General features: G+C 37.4%; 1 long non-coding RNA gene across 2 annotated transcripts in view; it reads right to left on the reverse strand.

The window, feature by feature from the left end:
• Nucleotides 1–200: 200 nt before the first annotated feature.
• Nucleotides 201–20,897, reverse strand: part of LOC141374385 (uncharacterized) — a 55,537-nt gene continuing 34,840 nt past the window's right edge. The window contains exons 2-5 of one of the 2 annotated variants that reach the window (XR_012381212.1): nucleotides 6,357–6,577; nucleotides 3,561–3,691; nucleotides 2,226–2,361; nucleotides 201–407 (exon numbers count right to left, since the gene is read on the reverse strand). This is a non-coding gene — a long non-coding RNA (uncharacterized lncRNA). The remainder of the gene's footprint in view (nucleotides 408–2,225; nucleotides 2,362–3,560; nucleotides 3,692–6,356; nucleotides 6,578–20,897) is intronic. The other variant, XR_012381213.1, reaches the window with a different exon arrangement.

Genomic DNA, 20,897 nt, shown 5'->3' on the forward strand with positions numbered 1-20,897 from the left:
ATATTAGAGCTGTGCATCAGCTCCTGTCTCCAAGGAGAAGACCAGCGTGGGAAATAATTTATAGTAACAAAGTACCTTGCCCTCCTTTTTCCACCATTTCCTTATGTCTCCCTCCCTGCCCCCTCCTCAGACTTGTCCCAATAGGAGGAGGAAAAAACTAAGTATCTACTATGTGCTACATACCATGCTAGGCACTGCATCAGTTTAATTACAATATATCTCAAACTGTTTCAACATTTTGTGGCTAATAAGCAGTAAGAGATGCTTGAAAAGAAAAAAAAAAAGTCCAATATGTTTCTTGCCTGACACATAGCTTTCCTTTTAAATGTCTACGATTGTTTTGAATGACAACATATAATTTAATACTCTTGAAGTAACTTGTTCTCTGTTGTGTTTGCTCTGATTGCCTGAAAGAAAAATACATGTATTTTAAATGTCTTCCTTTAATTAAATATAGTCTATGAGGGATAATTTCTTATTAAGGTATATCAGTCTTACATCAAACATATTTTTGATCTCAGCTTTTTTTTTTTTTCCCTTCTCTCCACCAGTCCAGGAAAGACTGTTTCTGAAACCACAGGGGCTGTTCAGCATTTTCAAACAGTGCCCTGACACACTTTTGTGTCCTATTTCAGCTACTATGGTGCCCTCTTCCTAAAAGGGAGGGCCCTTCTCTGTGTTTTCCTTGGGGACGGAACCCCAGGCAGGATCTGCGTCTTACTGGTTTTCGCAGCTCCTGCAACATCTGTCCAGGACAGTATCTGGGTTAAAACAGTTCTTGGTTGTTTAGTCTGGTTATATTATGTTGCAAATTCCCCCATTTCCCGTAGGGCTTTCAGAGAGCTAAAAAATGATAAAGGAAACTCAAAATAAATGTCTAACCCTGTTTTCATAAAAATAGCAAATCTTCTAAGTTAGGAAATCACTTCGGCAGGAGGGTAGGTTGAAGACGATACAAAGCAGGTTCACTTTTTCTCTCTTCAAGGAAATTAGTTAATGGTAAGTATAAAATGCTCTTTTATTTATTTTTTTATTTTTTTAAAAGATCCTATTTATTTATTTGATATATAGAGAGAGACAGAGCAGAAGCAGGGGGAGTGGGAGGGAGAGAAGCATGCTCCCCGTGGAGCAGGGAGCCCAACGAGGGCTCGATCCCGGGACCCTGGGATCATGACCTGAGCTGAAGGCAGCAGTTTAACCAACTCAGCCACCCCCGTGCACCCAGAATGCTCTCTTTTAAAGTGCTGTCTTGATGGAAAAGTTACTGGAGTTTTCTGTTCATAGGCTAGGTCAAAGTGAATTGTAAGAACTCTAGCATTGATTTCCTTTTGTGCTTTACTGAAAGTAGCTTTTGTTAAACGAAGTATCACATGAGTCTTAGCTAAAATTATGCCTGAGCATGAGTTACGTCTGACTCACCCTGATAGAACTGTTCATACATCTCTTCTTCAACTTTGTGTTGGACTGGTAACTCAGAGACCATAACTGAAAAATCTGGGATGCCTTCCTGCTACAGACCGAATTGTGTCCCCCACCGCCCCAAATTCCTATGTTGAACTCCTAACCACCCCTATCATGGTATTTGGGGACTAGACTTTCAAAGACAATTCTGTAGAGAAGCCACAAGGATGGCATCCTCATGATGGGATTAGTGACCTTATACAAAGAGACGCTGAGAGTTTTTTTGCTTTCTCTCTCCGCCATGTGAGGACACAGTGAGAAAGCTTTCATCTTCAGGGCAGGGAGAGAGCTTGCACCCAGGGAATGAATCTGCCAGCACCTTGATCTTAGTATTCCCAGCCTCTAGAACCATGAGAAATAACCTCTTTTGTTTAAGCCACCCAGTCTGCCGTACTTTGTTAGAGCAGCCTGAGCAGACAGAGACACTTCCCAACTGGTAAGTTTGCAAGAAGCAATGTAGTTGCAGATCGCTCCTGAACTAAATTGGAAGCTAAGTTCCTACATGTAGACTGAGTTTCAGCTTCATAGCACAAGGCAATCTCAAGATCTGTCTTCAAGGCTGGGATACCCGGCTCTCCTCCACAGGTAGTGGCTTCCCTTTGGATTCATCAAGTTATTTTTACTCACTGGTTCTAGGAAAGCCTGTGAGGACCATCCAAAGGTAAAAATAGATAACTCTTTCTTCAGTTAACACTTTTCCATCATTTTCAGAGTCAAGGAAGATTCAAAATCTAAGCCTAAAAAGCCGAAGTTAGGGCTCTTACCTCGTGGGGCTAAAGTGAGATTTTCTGACAACCTCAGGGGGCAAAATTCTTCAGGAAGTGCGGGTCTGTGAGGGTTTCATCAAAATCTGACACTGTCTGGTTTACAGCATCTGCAAAACCACTGTCTTTCACAGTTCTGGGGAACAATGAAGATGGGGCAAACTGTCAGGCATCTATAGGAAAGATTAAAACTCATGCAAATGACCAGAAAATTTTCTCCTTTGAATCCCAGCCACGAGGGTCAAGAAATCATCATTTTCTTATACAATTCTATAAAAAACAGTGAAGTAAAAAAAAAATTTCCACTTAAAGTTGCAGAAATAAAACAACAGCAGATATATTCACAGTTTGGTTAGAAACCACTCAGTTCTGTCAACAATGTTCACATCATTTAGATCAAGTTCCTCAGATAAATTAGCAGTTTTCGTATGTCTAGTTTACATGGGCTCAATTATAGGTGTGGTGAAATTGGGGTCAAAGACATGGCAGAGGTTCAGATCTGGTTTTGATTACCAAGGTTTGTAGAATATGTTTTTGTGTTTAACTCTTATTGTAACTTTGCCAGTGAGTGTTTGCCTAACCTCTGCCTCACGAACATCAAGTTTCAATTCCCTAACATACTTCTGTGCTTTTAATTTGTATCTTCCATCTCCTTGCTAGAGTCCTGCTGTTTCTTCGCTTCCGTATGGATGCTTCAGTCACATACCACATCCAGGCAAGAACTCTTCTTGGATCTTTCCAATTAGAGCAAATCTGTAGTATTTAACTTCTAATTGTACAAGTAACACTGATTTGCAATTAGTAACAGACTTCAAAATGAGCTTGTGACCAGTATTGTACATACTATTAATTTCTTCCAATCTATAATTAATTCACAATAGCATTTCGTTAAATGCTAATTATAGGAAATTTGGTCTTTTAGGACCAGAGTTATTACCTTTACAGATATATTCTTTTCTTTATTAGAGAACTCTCACTATTTTCACCAGAAGTACAATTTAAAGTTAGCATTATGTACATATGAAACTGGATGAAATAATTTCCTGTTGAGTGAATGAGGTCTTAAGCATACAACCCTAATTGTTTATTATGGCTTTCTATATTCAGATCTCTTCTACAGTGGGATATTTAAAAATATAGGTATTGAAAATTGTCAAGGCATAAGTAAAGAAAATTGCTACTTGTTGACTCTAGAAGATATAAAGACATAAAACTCAACCAAATGACAGATTCATAAATGTTTTCTTTTGGGGGGAGATTTCAAGTATCATAAAAATGTTTTTGACAACACGGTATTAACATTAAGGCTTGTTAAAAGAGTGATAAGACAATCACCTCTGTGAGAAATGTAGAGCTAATTATTATTATGTGTCCTAGAGAACGTCAATGCAACCAGGCAACTGATGCAAACATGGTCCTGTTTTTATTCAAGTTGTTTCTTGGCAAAAGGCCATGGTACATTATCCCTGTGGAAAAGAAATTATATATATTTAGATATATAGGACATAGAGGACTCTAGGATTTAGAGTCGGCATTTACTCATAATATCCCCACCCAAAAATATGATGGAAAGAATTGCAGAATATTTCTGATAAAATGATATTTAAACCCTTCCACCCCCACTCGTCCATTTTGAATATTTCCCTTGCTGTCTCTGCCGGAGGCCTGAGGGTCCTTGGCCTGTATCTTTGCATTGACATTCTAGGTTGCACTGAGGAAAGCCTTTTTTTTTTTTTCCTTGGAAATACAGAATTTCCAGAGACTGGAAAATTTTGAGGGTGGGATGGGAGAGGGAACATGGGAGAAAATGAGAGAAAGTTTTGGATTCTTTAGTAATTTATTATAAATAAATAGTGTCCGAACATCTTTTATTTAGGATCCATATGATATAAATATTTATGAAATATGGCAGACTCTTAAGTACAATCTTAGCTTTTTATCACTTTCTCTTAAAGAAACAACTATCTGCTCATAAAAAAAGTAAATGAGGGCACCTGGGTGGCTCAGTCGCTAAGGGTCTGCCTTCGGCTCAGGTCATGATCACAGGGTCCTGGGACTGAGCCCCACATCGGGCTCCCTGCTCCGCGGGAAGCCTGCTTCTCCCTCTCCCACTCCCCCTGCTTGTGTTCCCTCTCTCCCTGTGTCTCTCTCTGTCAAATAAAGAAATAAAAAATCTTAAAAATAAATAAATGAAAATATTTGTCATGATATTCTGGAGGTGCTTAAGAGGAACAAGAATGTACCTAAAGACTTACAGAGAGAAAGGAAGGATTTATAGTTCAGAGACACATAAAGCAGTCCGGAGCGTTAAAATAATAGATCTTGAGGGCCTTATGCTAAGTGAAATAAGTCAGACAGAGAAAGACAAACCCTGTGTGATCTCACACGTGCAATTAAAAAAAACAAAAAACAAAAAACACGCTCAGAGAAAGAGAGGAGACTTGCAGTTACCAGAGCAGAAGAAAGGTCAAGAGGTCCAAACTTCCAGTTATAAGATAAATAAGTACTAGCAACGTAAGGTACAATGTGGTCACAATAGCTAACACCTGCTACATGATATACACAGAAGTTGTTAAGAGGGTGCATCTTAAGAGTTTTCATCAAGACATTTTTTCCCTTTTTTCTTTCTTTTTATACTATCTGCATGAGAAGATGGATGTTAGCTAAATTGATTGATTTACACATAATGCAAAATAATTACCACAAACCATCATGCTGTACAGCGTAAACTTAACGGTGATGTATGTCAATTATTTCTCAATGAAACTGGAAGAAAAGAGTGCTATATACACACACACTACTAAAGTGAGGAAGCAGAAAGCCTTCAGAGATGAAGGTTTTTTGTAGGTCTGAGGGAAATATGCATAATTAGCAGCAAGCGATTTATACGACAAACTCTTTAGACATAGCCTACTTGACAACATCATATTTTACAAATTTTTTTAGTCATCCGTTTGCTTGTTTTGAAGATGCACTTAAGCAATCTCGGTTTTAAAATGACATAAGGATGTGATTTATATGGTGATACACTGATAAATCTTTAATATTTTCTTTTGCTGTTTTCCAAATCTGTTAAAAATCTAAATTTCTTATGGCATATAAAAATTTGATGTCCATACTATCTTTACAATGCTATAAGGTAAAGGTATTTTTATTATCAAAACAATCACACTGAAAGGATTATCATTTTATATCTTTTTTGAGATGTGGCTCTCAATATTTTCCTTCCTTTGAACTAAGATTTCAGAATTTTTACCTCCAGACTAAAAAACAAATGGAAAAATTTTGACATTATTTTCATAACTGAACATGTCTAGAGAATAAAGTAGTTTACTTTTTCATGAATTGTTAGCATTTTTCAACTATGCCAAATATCATATTATTTATACTCTTTAAACACCTACAGATTCTCTCTGAATAGGCTGCATCTTCCCTATCCCATAGTTAGAGATGGACATTTTCAAATACTAAAAATGTCTCTACATTTTTGCAACATTACCACAAACATTGTAGAGTAAAGGAATCCAAATTTATTATCTTACTGTTGTGGAGATCAGAAATCTAAGGGGGCACTCAGAGCTGCGTTCCTTCTGGAAGCTCAAAAACAGTGCATTTCCTCACTTCTTCCAGCTTCCAGAGGCTGCCACGTCACTTGGCTCCTGGCCTTGAATCACTGCAGTCTCTGCTTCCATCATTCCGTTTTCTTCTCTGCCTCCCTTGCTTCCCTCTTCCCTTGTGATTACATTGGGCCCACTCTGATGATCCAGCATAATTTCCCATTTCAAGATCCTTAATATAATCACATCTGCAAAGTCCTTCTGGTCATGCAAGACATGTTTAATGATTCTGGGGATCAGGACATGGACATCTTTGGGGGGGATTATAATTCTACCTGCCGCAATTGCCTAGTCCTCAGTGTCTACTTGAGATGTTCGGAGCAAAAGCTAGAATGCTTTTAAACTACTTTCGATTATGTTCCCAAAATCTTTAAAAAGCACCTTGAATATAGAACAGTGTTTTCACATTGCCTAGATATGAACTGCATAATTTTTTTCAACATCTTAGGTAATATGGCTCAATTAAGCTATATGTGGCACTTAAGTGACATACATGGGACGTAACAGTACTTACTGTGCATCCAGGAGTTGCTTCCTGCAATAGGATAGAGGTTGTCCAGTCCTTGTTAATGACTAGAATTCACTAGAGCCATGTGAATTTCTCAGCTCCCTGATGGTGATCGTATGCATGGTTGTCAACTCCTTAAGCATCTGTAACAGTATCTGGTAGCCACTTGAGGATTGCTTGAATGAGCATATTTTCAATTCCTTCTCATCCCCCAAATAGTTTGTATCCTAAAAGGATATTAAAGAAGAAACATCAAATTCAAATTTGATAATAAATTCAAATTTCTCATTCCTTTTCAGTTAAAATTTGCTGATATAAAAAAAAACTAGCTACTTACGATTTACCTACTATGAATTAGTTTCATGTACACACACACACACACACACACACACACACACACACACTATCCCAAAGTAAACATAAATGGGCATTCTGTAAGCTACCATCTCCAAGGAAAAAAAATGGGAACAAAAGTTTTATTTTCCTGTGCAGCTTTTCTTGAGATGTAGCCATATGCCTTATGCCTTTATTTTCCTAATTTCTTAAGTTCCTTTGAGAATAGGCTGTATAATCTAAAAGAGTGTGTGTACACACATATATATTTATATGTGTATGTGTCCATGTATATATATATGTATATATAAATATATATACATATATATATATACATATGATGTCTCTCCTTTTGAGTGCCTAGGATGCTGGAGGAACTTTTTATTTTTATTTATTTTTAAAGATTTATTTATTTGAGAGAGAGAGAGCACACAGATGGAGAGAGAGAGGGAGAAGCAGGCTTCCCGCTGAGCAGGGAGCCCGATGCGGGGCTCGATCCCAGGACCCTGCGATCATGACCTGAGCTGAAGGCAGACGCTTAACTGACTGAGCCACCCAGGCGCCCCAGCTGGAGGAACTTTTAAATTATTTTATCTATGAGATAAAAGATAGTTTCATATCTTGGCAGCCAAAAGATTATCTCCTGACCTTCAGTCTGCTCTCAGAACATTTCAACAATCTCAGTCAGCCTGAACTATCACCACTTTTAGTCTGAACATTCTCCTATCGTCCTCCTGAATACATATAACCTCCCTCTTTACTTCTCCCTTAAGGAATTGAGATTATTTTTCAGCTTACTTTTATCAATGAGATATTGCAGATTTAAGATTAAACATGATATTCAGTTTCTCCAGTTGAAAAGTTATTACCACTGTACATGACTATGCTAAATTCTTGAAACCCTAGAGAATCCTGCTTCAACATTGAATTAGATTGATGATGTAGGATTGTAGTTATATATTATTAAATAATAAAACGGATTTTTTTCAAGCTTAGGACATTTCACTTAAAAATAAAATATGTATTATGGCAAGTGATATAGATTCACTCTACATCCTCCTGTGTTTGTTGGAAACGGTATAACATGAGGAGGGGTGATGACAGAAAGGGAAAATGGGGCCTGGGTGGCTCAGTTGGCTGAGCAGCCGACTCTTGATCTCAGCTCAGGTCATGATCTCAGGGTCATGGGATCAAGCCCCATATGGGGCGCCGTGCTCAGCACAGAATTTGCTTGTCTCTCTCCCTCTGCTCCTCTCCTTACTCAGATGCACTCTATCTCAAATAAAATCTTTAAAAATTTTAAAATAAAAGAAAAAGATGTCTTAATCAGGTGGCTTGGCGTGTGCGTGGCATTTCATCCGACAGGAATGCTCCGCTTTCAGGTCACGGATAACGTGGGGGATATAATAATAAAGTAATAATTCAGATCATTCAGGTAATACAAATTGTTTATTAAACCATGGTTGGGAATTGATGGATCTAACATTGCTATCTAATGTGTTGAACTTCAGCACCAATTAAACAATTGTGTTCCTTTCTGGGATACTATAAACAATTCCTATATATGTATTCCAATGTACTTTATACGGGTAATGAAGTCATGAGAGGGGGCCTCTGGAAACAGATATACATCTTTTAAATCCTTATTTAGAAAGTATAATTTAAATTTTTTTATGATCAACTGTTACTTAACCTCCTGTGATTTAATGAGACATTTCTCCCAGAACTATCATTGATGTAATCAGGAATATTTTCAGTAATCCCATAGTGGCAAGTTTTTTTTTTCTTTCCTTTCAGCTGGGTTCTTTAGAGGATTATGAGGCAGCACAAATATGATAGTTTAGGATAACGATGCGAAATTAGGCTTGAATTTCTCAGCCTAAATATTTTGAAATTATCTTAAAAATATTTTCTGTTTAAAAATTTTCAGGGTGGGGCGCCTGGGTGGCTCAGTTGGTGAAGCGACTGCCTTCGGCTCAGGTCATGATCCTGGAGTCCCGGAATCGGGTCCCGCATCGGGCTCCCTGCTCGGCGGGGAGTCTGCTGCTCCCTCTGACACTCCCCCCATCTCATGTGCTTTCTCTCTCTCTCTCATTCTCTCTCTCTCAAATAAATAAATAAAATCTTAAAAAAAAAACTTTCAGGGTGTTTTCTTTACTCAGTATGTTAAACATTAACATCTCATACATATCTTATTAATGGAATTGATTATAAAACTATGAAGGTTTTATGTTTGTATTCAATATGAGTTAGTTCCATAAGGGCAGAGACATGTCTTATTCATTCATTTCTCAACAAATTACATGGTATTTGATGTAAAGTAGGTCTTCAATAAAAGTTTTCTAAATTAAGTATCACCACAAAACCGGTTCTATAAACAGCCTACCTATATAATTAGAAATTAGTGAGTCTTACAAACCATAATAGGCTAAATTTTTAAGATTTTATTTTTTTATTTGAGAGGGAGGAGGGTCAGAGGGAGAAGCAGACTCCCCGCCGAGCAGGGAGCCCGATGCAGGACTCGATCCCAGGACTCCAGGATCATGACCTGAGCCGAAGGCAGTCGCTTAACCGACTGAGCCACCCAGGCGCCCAAGGCTAATTTGATTACTATATAATACCCAACCATTTGCTTTTGTGGGCATATGAATACAAAACTAAATAGAATAATATTTATGATTAAGGCTATAACTTGTGAAGACACATGGCATGAATTCAGCAGGCTACCTTAAAATTTTTTTAAGAGATTTTCTTTACTCTTTTTTTTAAAGATTTATTTATTTTTATTTTGAGAGAGTGAGAATGAGAGAGAGAGAGAGAGAGTACCTGAGAGGTAGGAGGGTTAGAGGGAGAAGCAGACTCCCCGCCAAGCAGGGAGCCCGATGTGGGACTCGATCCCGGGACTCCAGGATCATGACCTGAGCCGGAGGCAGTCGCTTAACCGACTGAGCCACCCAGGCGCCCTATTTATTTATTTTCAAAAAGGGGTGCGGGAAGGTCAGAGTGAGAGGGAGAGAGAATCCCAAGCAGACTCCCTGCTGAGCAGGGAGGAGCCTGAGGCAGGGCTTGACACTGAGATCAGACCAGAACTGAAACCAAGAGTCAGATGCTTAACTGACTGTGCCACTGAGGCATCCCCAGGATAACTTGGAATTTTACAGGCATTGGTGATGACCATAAACTTTCTTGAGTTGAGAACTGATAGGTAAATGGGCAGAGGGAATGGGATATATATCTGTTTAACATTAAAGAGGTAGCCGAGGACTTCTTAAATAGCCAAGGGAATATGCATAAAACCATGAGACTAGGGTGATTCTCAGTTGGCGCTAATTTGACCCTCTTCCCCATGTGGCTACATCTGTCAATGTCTGGAGACAGTTTTGGTTGCCATAACATGAGAGGGATGCCATTAGAATATAGTGGGTAGAAGTTAGGGATAGGATTGAACATCCCACAATGCACCGGACAGCTCCCTCATAGCAAATAATTATCTGGCCCAAAATTTCAGTAGTCCTGAGGGTGAGAGACCCTGAACTAGAGGCTAGCGGTCCACAGAAAATAAACAGAGTTCTCCTGTGTGTGTCCCTTCTACAAATAGGAAGACTGTGTTCTAGGGAATAAAACATATTAGTTTAAATATATTTTAAAATTCTGTGTAATGTATTCTTCCAAACAAGTCATAAACAATCTTGAGGTATGACTGGCTATTTAATTATGGGCCAAAATCTAGATCCTGGTGATTCTACATCTCTTAAAATTGAATATTCCTTGTTCTTCTAATCAGGTATGCTTAATATATGTTCTTTTACCTAAAATCTATGAATTTAGTTGAATGTTTGCTACTAGAATAAAGGGCCTCTTTTTTTTAAGATTTTATTTATTTATTTGACAGAGAGAGACACAGCGAAAGGGAACACAAGCAGTGGGGGTAGGAGAGGGAGAAGCAGGCTCACCACAGAGCAAGGAGCCCGATGCGGGGCTTGATCCCAGGACCCCGGGATCATGACCTGAGCCGAAGGTGGACGCTTAACAACTGAGCCACCCAGGTGCCCCTAAAGGGCCTCTTTATTAACTGATTTTGTACATTATCTAATACATCAAAAAACCCAATAAAGTAGAACATGTCATATTTTCCAAGTGCAAGTAAAATTTTATATGGTTTCCACTAGGGAAAAAAAAACCCCAAAATTTTGTTACAATCTCTGGCATTAGTCCAAATGTAGAATATTTTATGAAAAGATGTGCTTATGTTTATGAGTAAATCTATAACTTAACTTCTGTCAATAAGTTGGAGATGTTATCTAGCAGTCAATGTAGTAAAAATGTCAGTCAAGGAAAAGATGTTTATGCCAAAACTATAGGTTAGGTTCAACTGTACAGTCAGAGAAATTCAAAATTCCAAAAAAATAAAACAAGAGCTAGATTGTACCTGAAGAATTGTACATAAATTAACGGCAGAAAGAAATCCACGCAGAATCCAGAAGCTGTATTTTTGGGTCTCAAAACTGGCCTAATAGATATGAAAATCTAGATGCGTTTTCTCCAAATGTAGAGAAGCAAATCCCTGCCACTTTGCGTCAGCCTCCAAATCTTTTGAGAGGTACAGGACTCAGTCAAATGAGGACCTGTTCCATCTTCAGGAGAAGGAAGGTCTGATCACCCCAAAGGTTAATATTGGAAAAATCCATGTGAAACATGGAGGTCAATTTAGCTCTAGAGGTGTTGAGGTGAGCTGCAAAACCTGTTAGTGAACTCAAATGATCAGTTTGTATTCATTTATTCATCTTAAGTTGAGAACAGGATTTTCTCTAGGTCATAGTCTGCTCTTGAAAAGTGCAGAACAGGCTCACTCACCTGATAGCCTATCCTCGGCAATTACTGCTGTTATAAGGGAGACTATTAGTAATAAAGGAAAGCAATATCCCCCATACCCACCAAATGGAGGATTGAGGTAATTCTCTCTTTATACAAGGAATGAAGGATATACTATATATATCTTGATCTTTGCCAGAAATAATTGCCCTTTATTGCATTTTGGAGGAAAAATATTTGTGTAATTCTCTTTTGAGAAGTGACAATGTAGAATTCTCAGAGAGTAAAGTATTTCTCCAAGAATATGTTTTATTTCACTTTTAGATTCTGGTTTCTCGGTCAATATAGACACTGAGTTTTAGCAAATTTTTAATGGATTTGCCTTTGCTTAAAGCTATTAATTGGAATTATATAGAGACAATTACTCATTCACTGCATTTATGTGTAGAGAGAATTGAACTATTTTGAAATAAGAGTAACTTGAGTTGCAAACTGAAACAACCCACAGAACACTCTAATATCCAATTGGTACTTCATTAAATCTTTTCACAATTACTTACAATTTGTGGGATGAAACATTTGCTACAAATCATTGCTAATGTAGCATCTTAAATAACTTCAAAAATGAGCTGGTACATTTCTATTAAGCAGTCTAAATGAACAATTTAAGAAGCAAACACACCTGCATTTTATACTATTTTTCCCCTTCACATTTCTTTATATTGCTGATTTTTTTTTGAATACTAATTTTCACAAGAGGGAGAATCTGTGATAACAGGATAATTTTTTCAGGAGAATTTAGTCACCCCAAGCTCCCACTGGCCATTTCTTGGGAAAGCAGAATTTGCCATGCGAGGTTTTTATGTAGGAAATTCTATGACTCCAAACCCCTTTTGTGCATTTCTGGGCACCTGGAGACTGTTCAAATGTAGTACAGACTTTACCTCATTCATAATACCCACTCACCTAAAGAAAGTTGCAAAAATAAATGAAACAAATCTGTCTTAACTTTAAAAGAAAAAAAAAACTTTTTGGAATACAACTTCATTGGATTTATATGTATGCCTATATATAAAACTGCTACCTTATATGTGGAGTCCCCAAGATGAATTCACCAGTTTTTAATAAGGAACAAATGACATTTCATTATTTTGGTTTCATCTACTTGGTTTCCAGGTACTCCAGTGTTGGATGAGGAAGAACAGAGCTCAGTGACATTTTAAGGTTTTGTTGGTGCTTCTTTACTTGCTTTTAAAATAGTGCCTGCACTAGGAGTTGCATCTCCTAGTTATACAAAATAGAACAAAGTACTGTGTAGGAAGGGTGTTAGTATCCTTCCTCAGGTTTAGCAACAGTGTTTCTAACTGGTTATGTGAGCTCTTTGGAGAGAGAAGCCAGTTGGCATATGGAATTCAGCAAACTTCTAGCAGATACCCAGCCCTGTTTGCCTGGAGCCTAAATATGAGACTCTTACTACGAATTGTCCCAGGTGGTCCCTGTCTTGTCACTATGGAAGATAAAGGCAAAGAAGACCTTCACATAGACCTGCAATTAATTGAAAGAGAAAAGACCAATTGGCCAACTCCTTTTTTTTTTTTTTTTTTTTTAGATAAAAAGAGAGAGAGAGAGCCAATGGGACAACTCTAAGGTGAACCACTGTGCTGGTGTGAAGGGGCCTTGTCTGCAGGGGTGAAGATGGAGAGGGGAACAAGGAAGGGGTGAGTGTCTTAGATCAAAGCATTTGTCCATATCCAGGCTGTAGTTAAATTCTCAGGCACAGAACTGTGCCCAGCAACATGTTAGTGGATCAAAACACCAAGAACCTTGATTCTCTTTCCCATTCGGTGTGTTTTCTTACTTGGATGAACTTCACAATCTTTCTTTGAGTCATTCCCTTGACGCTGCAATTGCTCATGAAGCTTATAGCAGGAATCCCACTTAGGATGCCCCCTGTGGAATGCCAAACACCATCTCTAAACTTTTAACTTTGGCTCAGCCAGAGAGTGGCTGGGCCCCAAAGTAGCTCAGCCTATGTATGCCTAATGTTTCAAACGGTCTCATGAAAAGAGTTACATGCATGTCTGTTCCCCACCCCAGCCTCAAAATGCACTTTCTATTGCATGAAAACAGTTCCACTAACTTCTTATCCTCACTCCTGAAACATGATTGCTCATATCAAGGGGCTGGTCACCTTTGCCTACCCTACAGCTAAGACACCGTTTGGTCTCCCTCAAAACACTTTTTCTTTTCTTTTCTTTTTTTCTTCCTTCCATCCTTCCTTTCCTTTTGAAAGGTGTTAAGAGCAATAATTCTCCAATATTTCATTTTAAAAGACTGCTTGCTCAATGTTTGTATATCTAAAACTGCATTCAAACGGCTTCCTTTGAAAATAATCAGTTCTACAGTTAAATTTAAATTTCACTATTCCGGAGAAAACCCCTTAGATTTAAATGATAGTGTTTATTTTGTGGAATTATTTTCATCATATTCTTTGAATATCATATCCACTATATGTAGAGAATAGCTAATACATTTTGAGTCGTGTAAAAGCACTCGGGGGGGGGGTCTCCATTTAAAGAGCATTTTGGGGAAAATATCTGAATCTTATTCTAATGAATATAGTAATATTTCAAGTTTTAATGGATCTGATGTGTAGAACTGAGAATCTGGCATGGTCTTCAACTCCATGAGGAAGAAATTAATCTCACAATTATAACTTTGGGTGTGATGTAAGGAAGCTTGAAATTGCGGTCTGAATTTCAAAAAATAAAAGCAGGTAGCATACCCAAATTAGCCAAGACCAAATGCTAACTTGTTATCATATTTGTCCGGATAAATTTTATTTATATTTTGAAATTTCAGTCATACTCCCCCCCCCAAGAGGTTCATTTTGTTTGCAACAATTGGTGGTCAGTAATAAAGCAAAGTCCAGGCTCTACAAATGTTTTAGTTTTACAACAAGGATTAAAGATTAGTTGATTTTTTTTCTTTTTTAAGAAAATACAACAGTGAAGAAGGGTAAACACTTTCAAAACCCAGAAACAAACATTTACCTTTATAACATACACGGAAAAAATGCACATTTTTGCTACTTATTTTCTTATATCAGGGGGGCTACTCTTAATAGGTATACAGTCGCATCCAAATTGGCCCATCCAATGAATATGTACCTTCCTGGCACCATTTAATACCAATAAGTAGGGCCATGTCTTTTAAGCTTTTTGACACTGATGTTTTCTGGACCTTTCTTGTATCACTGGCCTTCTCAACTCAAATACCAGTATTCACCAGAGCTCTATCTTTAGCCTTCTGATGCTTTCAGTTGGCCTCAACAACCACTTAATTGCTTAAGATTCCCACATCTGGAGGCGCCTGCACAGGGCTCAGGCGGTTAGCGTCTGCCTTCAGCTCAGATCATGATCTCAGGGTTCTGGGATCGGGCCCCATGTCTGGCTCTTTGCTCAGCAGGGAGCCTGCTTCTCCCTCTCTTTCTGCCTCTCCCCCCTGCTCATGCTCTCTCTGTCAAATAAAATCTTAAAAAAAAAAAAAAAAAGATTCCCACATCCATACCCCTAGCCCCGTATGTTTTTCTGAACTCCAGACCCCTCTCCATACTCCATTATCCAGGACATCTTCATTTGCATACTTCCAAGTTTCTCAGATTCAATATTTCAAGTCCTTTTGCGACTCCATCACCTCATATTCAATCCCCACATCCCATCTATATTAACAACTTTCAGAAAGTTCTCTCTCCATGCTACGATGACCTGAACCATTCATCTAAACAATTGCTAAATTGCAGCGAGCAATTTTCCTGCATCCAGTGTGGCACCTCCCCCGCCCCTACCCCTCCTACATCCTGCCTATTGCTGACAGACTGCTTTTTCTAAAACACAATCTCTATCAGTCAATTTTTGTTTTATAAGCCTCCTGCTTTCTACAGGCAGCCTCCATTTGCTCCTACCTTTCTAGCGTTATATCCGTCCACTTTCTACATATATATACTTTCTTCGGTAGAATGGATTTTCCTGCAACTCTCCGATTTGGCAGGATTTTACACTTCTGTGTTCACAGATATTGAACCTGGCATTCATTTGTACTTATTCTTCAATCATTTCATCTAGTTAATTCTTATCTTCCTTCAAACCAGTTCTAGCGTCAATGCACTCAGACTTCTCTGTTCTGCAGCATATGCATGTCTGTGCATTTTCCACCTCGTGCATTGTATCCTAGCACATTATCACAGCACTGATTTTTCTCTACCTCTATATTGACACGGTTATCTTTCAGTGTGAGGTTAGGTCTTTTTTTTTAATATTTTATTTATTTGAGAGAGAGAGAGAGAGAGAGTGCATGAGGGAGAGAGAGAGAGCACTAGAAAAAGCATGAGCAAGAGGGTAGGGGCAGAGGGAGAGGGAGAAACAGACTCCCTGCCCAGCCAGGAGCCCAATGTGGGGTTCGATTCCAGGATCCCGGAATCATGACCTGAGCTGAAGGCAGATGCTCAAGCGACTGAGCCACCCAGGTACCCTGAGTTTATGTCTTATAATACTAATTAACATATATAACTTCATTTAATCCTCACAACAAGCTTATAAAGAAGTTATTCTTATTATTACACACCCTTTTACAGATTAATAAATTTAGGGAAATTAAAAATGCAAAACTAACAAAGGTCACACAGTAAATGGCATAGGGAGAATTTAAACACAAGAAATGGGATTCCCAAACTCACACTCTTAACTGCTAAATTATATTTATTCCTAGGACACAGTGTCTGGTACACAATACCCACTCTATAAATGTTGGTTAAGGAATGAACGAACTCTCAGTAGTGTGCTTTCTCTTAAATAGACATTATAATAAAGATGTCATGCAAGAATTATAATGGGTAGAAGTCAGGAGCTGAATACAATATACTGCTTATATAAATGTTCACTAATTAAATTAATTAAGGGCCTGCTATATCCTGCCTTTCTTTTGTTGCCTGTATAAAAAGTACACACTATTCTTGGACATTAAGTTTGCTCAGGTCACCGAGAGAACACTAATCTTCCCTGATAAATTCTCTTTCATGACTGCTGTCGCTAGGTAGAAGACACACAAAAGCCATTATATCCCCTTTTCTCTCCTTTGAATAAACCAACGGGCCCTCATGCTCTCATAATATCCTGCTCCTGCAGAAAATGAGTACTGTTCCAGGAAAGTCACTTCTTATTTTTGTGTCTTAACTTTTTCACTTGGGAAATTAAGAAAGATTTAGGAGAGAAATATTTGCCTAACACTTCAGAAGAGTTTGGGGGATAGTAGATAATGAAATAATGATTTCTAAAACACTAGCAGATTTGCAGACAAAAGTTGCTGTGAGATGCAAAGATGATAAGAATTTTAGGGAAACGGTCCATTTAATAGTCATTCACACGAGAGGTTGAATTCTAAGAAGTGCTTAAAGAAGTGCTTCGATTTAGCTCTTAAAGTCCAAGTGATTATTTTAGGACTTTAAAAAATGCCAACTGGGATCGAAAACAAATAAGCAAGTCATAAACATGTCAACTTCGCTAAAAATCAGATTCTGTTTCCTAAATTGAAAATGTAGTAAGACTGGTTACTCTGTATGGAAGTCAACAAAAAAGTTTCAAAGAAAGCAGAAATAAGCACGTTTTATAACAACACTTTTGTGTTGTTAAAGAAAGAATCATAAAAATAAGATCATGAAACACATTCCATTTCCCAGATACTTCAATGTAGATTTTAGGTATAAAATAACATAGGAGATACCATTTCTGTATTAAGTATTGGAAAAGAGACCATAATAATTGTAAAGGTGGGTAAAAAGTATTATCTTTTGTTTTTATCATGTTAGTAAACAAAAATGCATTGATCTAAATTTCTCTTTGGCACAGAGTTGGATTATTTTCTTCAGACTACGAGATTTTCAGAGAATTCTTTAGGAACTTAGGTATGAAGCTGGAATAAAGATATATTACAACCTATAACCTTTTCCTCTATAAAGGATAACGTTTTACTAAATTATCCTCAGTTATGACCTATTAATCTAAGTGAATAATTCTTTTCTTCCCAATGCATTTTTGTTACCTATGTCCATACTCAAGAAAAAGGCTTTAAAAATTTTTTAAACATAACTTTTTATTTTAAGGTAGATTGAAACTCAAAATAAGTCATGGAAATAGTACATAATTCCTGTGTACATTTTATCCAACTGTTTCTAGTTCCAGTACCTCCAATACCAAACAACACTGTCAAAATCAGGACATTAACAGAGGTGCAATAATATTAAGTCAGGTAGAGGCAAAGGTAAATTTTTAAGTTATAGATAGATGATAGGCAGATGATTGGTAAATGATAGAAAAATAGAAAGATAAAAGATACACAGAATGATAGATATGGTTTCATTCCTTGAAATAAAGATGGAAGAATGGGTAATAAATGACTTTAAATTTACATGAAAATGAGGCAAACTTACTCTTTGTTTTTTTGCCATATAAACCCCTTAGCCCGTTACTCATTCTCCACAGCTCCTTTAGACACACTGTTGTCACAATTATTCATGCTATTTCTGGCTATAACCCATGACACCGCCCTTTCCCTTCCCCTCCTTTCTGATTGTCCCCATCTTCCTCTGAGATGGCTCACAACCAGCATTACTTCAATAACTGGCTCTGGGTCCTCTGCCTCAAGACAATCTCCTGCCTGTTCTCTCGATACACAAACTAATCATTTGGTTTTATATTTTGTAGCACTCATGCATGGACAGTACATTTTTCTTTATTATTGGAAATGTCCTCTATTATTATATTTGTCTGACTTCTTGAAATAGATTATAAACTGCAAAAGTATTTCTTCCATCACTTTTGAATTCCCCTAAGTGCACAATGTGCATATGCTGAAGCTTAAAAATGCTTGTCGAATGAAAGCCCACCTTTGGTACTAACTGCCAACAGAGCAATTATAAAAGGATATATCTCCTTAAACACACTGCAAGAAACATATATGCAAATGGAAGTTTCAGGAACAATCCAACTTTATTTAAAAAATATTCCTCTTTGACATATATTTGAAGGTAAAAGGGATAGAAAATCAAGAAGAATCATAACTGAAGTGACCTGGAAAAATTGAATCTAAGGCTTTGTCAAGTCCTGCCCAAATTCCTGCCCACAAAAATTGTGAACATTAAATGCTTATTATCTTAAGCCACTAAAATATGCAAAAACAGTAGACATTTGTTTTAGCATAAGATAGCACTGCAGTCCTTACAATAACAAACTATTTAAAAATAGTTTTATGACGGTGAATACATTACAGTATGTGATGTGTGTTTGTTATTTCCAGAAAATAATGAATATAGCACATTCACTCAGAAATCCTTGAAGAATTTGACATTCATTATATTGAATTCAAAGAGAAACAATAATAGTGAAACACTTACTAAAAGATAGCATCTGTACATTAAGTTTGGAAAAAAAAATCGCAAAAATCAAGCTAAGGTGTATAATGTTGATAATTAGACACTGTTTGGGGAGCTTGGTTTTAGCCTAAGGCCATACAAGTAAACGTTGCTGAGTAGAATGGAACTGAATATATCCACAATTTTTATATCTATATTATACACTGATAAACATATTTATGCTTATTTTCATAGGCATGCTTTACTTTTAATTATACATACCCACATACCAAGAATAACCAGAAGTCCACTGATCCTGTTTGTAACTGATGGCTTCCAGTGTGTCCCTAAGATCTTTTTTGGATGGAGGTTGTCAACTAAGCCTTTGATTGTCCAGAGACATCAGCTTTATCCTATATATATTATATTAGCCTAAATTCAATCTCTCGTTTACTTTCAAAATCTTATGTCTTTATTGTGAAGGAGTCACCACTGTGTGTGGCCATTTCTTCTTGGGTGTTCACATTTCTGAATTCATTTTCAATTGACTTGCATAATAAAAACTTTTTTTTCAAAACATGGAAATACATTTATTACAATCAACATAAATATTTAATGAATTTTATTATAATCATATTATCAACTAGTCACTTGAATCTGAATGTTACATTTGGAAAGGAGAGCAAGACCACCTGTTCATAAGATGACAAGCAAAGGACCAGAAAGGTTATGTGACTTGTCAAAGATCAAACAACTCTGATATTGGAAGTCATATTCTAATTTTAGTTTTCAAAATTTTAATTATAAAATACGGTAAACAGATACTAAGTATAGGAAATAATATAAAATCCAGCTATATACCAATTGCTGGGGTGTTGAACAGCTAAGATTTTTGTCATATTTGTTTCAGATCTCTGTCTTTAAGAAGAAAAGAGAAAGGGGGCGCTTGGGTGGCTCAGTCATTAAGTGTCTGCCTTCAGCTCAGGTCATGGTCCCAGGGTCCTGGGATCAAGCCCCACATCGGGCTCCCTGCTCAGCAGAAGCCTGCTTCTCCCTCTCCCACTCCCCCTGCTTGCGTTCCCTCTCTCACTGTCTCTGTCAAAAAATAAATAAAAAATCTTTAAAAAAAAAAAAAAAAGAAGAAAAGAGAAAAAGAAAGAATACTGATTTTTCAGGTCGATATTCTATTCACAAAACCCTGCCGTGTCTCTCATCTTGGAATTATTGCTGATTTTTATTTTTATGAAAGGTTAATAGTAAGTTTACTTTGCAAAGGACTTTCATCTATTAGCACATTTGATTCTCCCTATACAATTGAGAAATACTTAGGGTACATATTGTTCTCTGTATTTTACAAAAGAATGAAGCATAGACATGTTAAATGACTTTCCCAAGATGTCAACGTGAGCGGAAGAGAGCTGGACCAACCTCTGCCTGCCAGCCTGCCTGGGTCTTGCTGTACCATGCTGCATACGTTATGAGGTAATAACTCAGTATCAGAATATGAGTACAACATAAAGAGAAACACATTTCAAAGCAGTTAGAACTATAAATTTTTTTAAAGAACCTAAACCTATCAATATTTGACCATCACCAGAACTGCAAACTTACCTAGAATATGTTAATAATCCTTTCAGAATCCCATGAGCTATTAGTTGATTCTTTATTTTGAAGTATCACTTTACCCCTTTCCAAACACTTTCACATAGTTTCTTTGTCTCAACAACCCTACAAGGTGGGAATTTTGTTAGTCATCCTTTTGCTAATGAGAACATGGAATTGCTGAAAATGCACACGTTCATAGTGGCTTATGCCAGGTGTCCCCAATCTTTGCTGCACATTAGAATCAGCAGGGGAACTTTAAAATCCTCAAGACCCAGGTCATGTTCAATAAGAAAAAAAATCAGATTGTCTCGGAGTGGGTTCCAGGCATCACTAAGTTTTAAAGAGCCCAGGTGATCCCAGCATGCTGCACAGTTTGGGAGCTACTTAGACTA

This window comes from Callorhinus ursinus, unplaced genomic scaffold (assembly GCF_003265705.2).
Source record: "Callorhinus ursinus isolate GAN/ISIS: 27379988/994484 unplaced genomic scaffold, GSC_fseal_2.0 scaffold17, whole genome shotgun sequence".
Classification (NCBI taxonomy): domain Eukaryota; kingdom Metazoa; phylum Chordata; class Mammalia; order Carnivora; family Otariidae; genus Callorhinus; species Callorhinus ursinus.